Below are 6,697 nucleotides of genomic sequence, written 5' to 3' on the forward strand. Positions count from 1 at the left end.
ATTTGGTCCATTTGGTAGGATCGTATGTTTATGAAACGGAGGTGAATCATGTGACTTTTTAAAATTATATTTTTTTTTACCTTTTAAAACTAAGTATAAGTGTACAGTGAAATAAAACAGATTAAGTAAGAAAAGTAAAAATGGAAAATTAAAAATAATGACATGATTGATTTATTTAGATCGGAATCTTTGACGATTCTTACTCCAAGACCCAAGTCTATTGGACCTTTTCAATAGATAATCACTAATAAACAATTGATTACAAAGAGAAAAATAAGAAAGTGTAACACTATACTTCTTTTAAACAGTAATATAAATGATTTTAAAATAAACATTACCAAAACAATATGTTGAAGTGGAAGCGCTCGTGTGTTGGTGTCAGTCTGCCAGCAGCAATTCGACGTAGTTGAGTAGTAGTAGTGTCACAACATAGTAGTAGTATGATGTCGGAGCAGTCGGATAGTCACGGATTAGCGTAGAGAAGTGATGATCAAGCCTCTGCTTGAAGCCTCCTTTTAAACAGTGTTAGAGGCGCCTTCTGTCATGCCCCGGGGGGTCCCTGTCCGAAGAAATTTCGACAATACCTCCCCTGTACAGCGGACAATATGAAACATTACTACATACAAACTATACATCAGCCACACTCGGCTGGAATATATACACAATAGAAATAATATAACCACGTAATTAATATACACAGTCAACCTGGCTGGACATAAATGAATAAAAACAACCACACAATTAACAACAACCCACACGACTGGAAATATACACAGCGGAAGACACAAAATAATACGAACGTAAAACTAACAACGACACTGACAAAAATGTCTGCAACCACCAGACTAGACTCCAAAAATTCACATCGACTCATTGAAAAGCAAAATACACAAAATCAACATACCATCCAAACAATACTAAAACAAAACAAGAAAACTATCCTCGAGTGTGACGTGGGACTGGCAGCCGACATCTCTCCAAGCAACCATGACTCATCTACCTGTTACCTGGCGAAAGAAAATCATTTTTGCGAGGTTATGAGTATTGGAACTCAGCGGGTAAAGAAAGATAGTGCATGAACATAATGTACAAATAGAAATTGGGCCAAGAGTATACAGTCTCATAAGAGGAATAGCAGATACTACAATAGAACCAAAATAAATGCTCATACCTGAAACCATATCCTAGGCTAGGTATAGTAGGTCAGAACTGATACTAATCTGCTACAGTACTGCTCATAACTATAGAGGTAATAAGCAAGGTATATACAAATATCCAATGACTAAACATTTACAATGAGAATATATTTCAACACAAGTAAGCATATCAGCATATGTGAACGACAGCAGTAAATAAGCAATAACAACATATATAAACAGCAGCAGCCAAATAAATATAATAACAACAACGTATGCACGGATGGTCACTCCCGCCCACCTCTCTGCACCATGACCCCTGTATGGTCGAGAGGCCGGATCAGTGACAGACTGTACACCACTCCAGCTACCACTCACACGAGTGGCCGAGGGGACAGTTGTATAGTAGCTAACTAGCTACATCTGCGACGGGGTCCCTGTTGCTCGTACTCCAGCTACCACTCACACGAGTGGCCGAGTGCGGCACGACAGGACAAGCGACATCAACTCCAGCTACCACTCTCTCGAGTGGCCGAGGATGCGGCATGCATGAAATGACATGATGCGAACAATGCAACAATCATCATATATACATATATAAGCAGAAACAGGTATGCTACATGAAGCCAGCATGCTCAATACCGTACATAAATAAGCAACAGTCAACACATACAAACATGGTATCTAATATCTGCTACTGATCATGGACAACAACAAGAGACTGTATAGATCTGGAAACGAATATCTCAAAGATCACGTGGAAGTATCAAGCGCAGGAAAAATAAGAGTGGAGTCAAGGTAAACAGTCCTTATCCAAAATAATTAATGCACTAAGGTCAAAGTACTAAAAGAAAACAAAGCAAGAAGTACCCGCCTTAAATGTAAGCCGAGCTAAACAATCCTCACGTTGAAGTGCTCATCTCGAATTACAACCCTGTAAATCACATAAGGTACAGTTTAACTAATTTGCATAAACCACAACTAGCTAATCCCAAACCCAATTTAATAGGCTGCAGTAAAACACGACTTCTCACAGCACCTACACTCAAGTTAAAACCAACCTAACCCGATCTATTCTGCGTTTCAAAAGAAATAAAAAAAATTACATCCTATAGTACCACCAATCCCGATCTTAGCATGAGAAACCTGTACAAATCCATTAACACAACAGGAAACAACATCACAAATCCACTTCACTATCTTGCTATGTAACTAAAGGAAAGAAGACCAAAATCATCACAAGGCACGGAAACCACTTCGAATTCACACCTTCCCAGAATTGTGCAGCATTCCAGAAATAACAGAGAGATCCAACACAAGGAACATAACACATCAGAAATTCAATCAATATGTGAAAATCGTGTGCAACACTGAAGTTGAACCAAGACCATCCAAGCTGACAAAATTGACAGCATCAAGAGGGAAGCAAAGTAGCATTTGAATCCAGAATTCAACATGAAAAGAATGTTATCGAATTCGAGCTATAATCCCAAATTGGTCAAGAAACCTGAAGAAGAACATCATTGGAAACTAATCTAGATTACCAAGAACCTGGATTCCAAGCTCAAATTGACAAGAAGAAACCAATCAAAACTCATTTCAACCACAAATCAAAGCAAAACCCTCATGGAAACCCAATTCGAAACCAAGACCTGACAGAAATCTCCAACCGAATCTAAAACTTCACAAAAAAAAAACTCAATCACAACTCATTCTACCAATCATATCTCATTCAAGCATTTAAGCGAACAAGTGTCACACAGTAAACTCGAAACATCAATCTTCACGTAAGAAATGGAATCCATACTCAATAACAACCCATCGGACACCAGAAGAACCACGAGAAGAACCCTCCGGGAAAGAATCGAACTCATCAAAACAGATTACACTGGAAAGAATCCATAAGCAATGTGAACCAATCAAGATCATCAACGAAACCTCTAGTCGAATCAAGAACAACGCGAAAAGAAATCGATCCATAAAACAATCCATCAATCGGACTTTGTTGGCAAGTTTATCAACCTACCTAGCTACCTATCCATTACCTCACCGATCCCATATCATTATAGAGGATGTACTTGCTCACCAGTTAGGGCACGACATGAAGAGAAGAGGATCGGCGGCAGTGGCTCGAGGTGCTCGTGCGAGGGAGAAGGATCGCTGATGTGCTGTCCGCGTGAGGAGGAAAAACCGGCGGTTGGGGCTCGTCGTGACCGGCGCTGATGCGGCATCTTTAGTGCTGGTGGAAGGAGGAAAGGCTGGCGGCGTCCGGGGGTGCCCGCGCAAGGGAGGACGAAGAAGGCAGGAGTTCGACAGAGGAAGAGGTTCGGCGGCGCGAGGAGAGGGCGCGGGACAAAGGTGGAATCGGGAGAGGGAGTTCGGGCGGCGGTGCTTGCTAGGGCACGAGGATGGTTAAAATAAATAGTTTTAAACTTAGGTCTGTTTAATTAAGGCCTAAGTTCTTTTCTCAATCAACTCCTAATTAAAATAGGTATTCTAAAACAAGCTTTCTTATAGCCCATTAATTGATCCCCTTAAAACGTGTCATAAGAGCTCCGATCAAATCCCAAAAAATTTCTAAAAATTCTGTTAAGGTTATTCGTCCAATAACCTCTATTATTTAATTGTCGGATTTTACACCTTCAATAGCCCAAGGCACCTTTGAAAGCTCTTATCCAATCTGCAGTCCTCAGCTTCTATCCATGTGAGGGCACCTCCAACTCGTTCTGAGGTACCTCCAATGCAATTCAAGGCACCTCCAATGAGCTCCAGGTTGCCTCTCTGCGGCGAAATGTTATCCTCAATTCTTATCTGCACAAGGGCGCCTCCTAATGATTGCTACTCGGAATGCCGTCCTCATTCGCCTGTACAAAAATTTGTACAAGCATAGAACTATCCTAGCTACCCATGTACTCTACTGAAGTTAAATTTGGATTGCAAAAGATGCTTAACATTATTAATCCAAATTGTCCTTCAGAAGTTAAACTTGGATTGGAAACGATACTTAACATTTTTACTCCAAGTTTAACCAATGTGATCTTCCTAAGTTAAACCATATTACAGAAGTTATCAAATATCTATTTCAAAGATCGGCTTCTAGGTTAAACATGATGAGACACTAGCCTTCTTGGGTATGAGATCATCCACCACTTCCTAAACAAAGTCTCACAAAGAAATCGGATATTTAACTTATTACAGTAAACTAGGTTTAACTATAAAGACCTCAATAGAAGCACATTATCAAAACATGAAATCGAAAAATAAAATCGATAACAAAAATGATAACTTAAAAATTGATAACCTCTTGTGTTTGGATTTTCAAGATCTATACAAAAGATGAATTAGTTATGATGCGGAAACTAATAACTAGTTATACCTTTTGTAGCTTATAGACATCTTGATCTTTTGTTGTATTCCTCTCCTTCTCTTGGACGTCGTGTGGACGACGATCTTCCAAGATGAAATCCACCCAAGTTTCTTCCTTTGCTTCCAAGATCCGGCCACCAACTAACCACCAAGGGATGTTAGACAAGAGAGCTTCCTTTTCTTCTTCTTCTCCTTCAAGCAACCGACCACCAAGAGATCTCCACACATGATGCCGCTGCCCACCAAGAGAGAAAACAAAAGGAGAAGAGAAAAGGAATAGGGTCGGCCACCAAGGGATTGGAAGAGAGGAATAGAAGATGTGTTCTAAGGTGAGGCACCCCCTCCTTCTCTTTTATAATCCTTGGTCATGGCAAAAAAGGAAAGTTTTAAACATAATTAAAACTTCCTAATATTCCTTGCCAATGACTAAAAAGGAAAGTTTTAAAACAAAAAATTAAAACTTCCTTTTATACTAGTCATGGCCGACCACCTACTTGTGCTCCAAATAAGGAAAATTTTAAACATAAAATTAAAATTTCCTTATTTGATTCCGGTAAGAAATTTTAATAAAAAAAATTTCTCTTTTAAATCCCCTTGTTGGTTATAAAAGGAAAATTTTATAAATTAAAATCTCTCTTTTAAAACATGTAGATGATTACAAAAAAGGAAAGTTTTATCAAAAATTAAAATCTTCCTTTTAAATATAAATAAGGAAAGATATCAAACCTTTCTCTTAATCCTTTGTAGAAAGCTATAAAAGGAGAGATTAAAATTTAAAAAACTCTCTTTTAAAACCATGACTTCCACAAAAGGAAAGATTTTAAAATTAAAATATCCTTTTAATTTAATGTGGTCGGCCACCTAGCTTGGGCTCCAAGCTTGCCCGGCCATTAAACTTGGCTTCCCTCTTTGGCTTGGCCGGCCCTAGCTTGGGCTCCAAACTTGGCTTGGCCGACCACCATAAGATGGGAAAGAAGCTTGACTTTAAGTGGATATTGTTGGTGCAATATTCCCCAGGCCAAGGTTGACCGTGTTGACTGAGCTTGAATTGAGTCAAGCTCGAGTCTTGATGTTGTGGTTTCGATGTTTGACAATACATGTAGTCAATATATGGAGATTGCAGGTGCAATTGTTCATATGGGGAGACTGTGAAGAAGAGTCGAGTAGGTCAAGAGTGACTGGATACTTGACTGGAAATCCTGGTGAGTGAAGCTAGACAGAAGGAAATCCTGGTGAGTGAAGCCAGGTGAAAGACCTAGTGAGTGAAGCTAGACAGAAGGAAATCCTGGTGAGTGAAGCCAGGTGAAAGACCCAGTGAGTGAAGCTAGGCAGAAGGAAATCCTGGTGAGTGAAGCCAGGTGAAAGACCTAGTGAGTGAAGCCAGGCAGAAGGAAATCCTGGTGAGTGAACCCAGGTGAAAGACCTAGTGAGTGAATCTAGGCAGAAGAAAATCCTGGTGAGTGAACCCAGGTGAAAGACCTAGTGAGTGAATCTAGGCAGAAGGAAATCCTGGTGAGTGAAGCCAGGTGAAAGACCTAGTGAGTGAAGCTAGGTAGAAGGAAGTCCTGGTGAGTGAAGCCAGGCACGAGGAAATCCAGATGGATCAAGGCTGATCAGACATCTGGTGTTGGAAAGACCAAGTAGGTCAAAGGGATTGATTGGATACTTGGCACGAGGAGGAAAGTCCAAGTAGGTCAAAGGGATTGACTGGATACTTGGCACGAGGAGGAAAGTCCAAGTGGGTCAAAGGGATTGACCGGGCACTTGGTGAGCAAGTCCTAGCAGGTCAAGGGTGACCGGATGCTAGGCACGATGAACCAACAGGTCATGGTTGACCAGATGTTGGTTTAAGGGACTTTAGACTTGATTTTGGGAGAAATCATGAGCTAGATCGATCAGCCGATCGATTGGCTCATGCCCAATTGATCGCCTGATCGATTGGGCGAGTCTTCGCGACAAACCTCCTTCCAATCGATCAGTGGATCGATTGGGAGAAGTGTGTGATCGCACAGAATAGCTCTGGATCGATCAACCGATCGATCCAGAGCCCCCAATCGATCAGTGGATCGATTGGGGGTCGTGATTATGCGCGATAAAGGCTGGATCGATCAGCTGATCGATCCAGGCAATTCCCGAGAGTACAGAGGTGCTCTGGATCGATTAGTTGATCGATCCAAAGCCTCCCCGATCGATTA

The sequence above is a fragment of the Zingiber officinale genome, chromosome 1A (assembly GCF_018446385.1).
Source record: "Zingiber officinale cultivar Zhangliang chromosome 1A, Zo_v1.1, whole genome shotgun sequence".
Taxonomy (NCBI): Eukaryota; Viridiplantae; Streptophyta; class Magnoliopsida; order Zingiberales; family Zingiberaceae; genus Zingiber; species Zingiber officinale.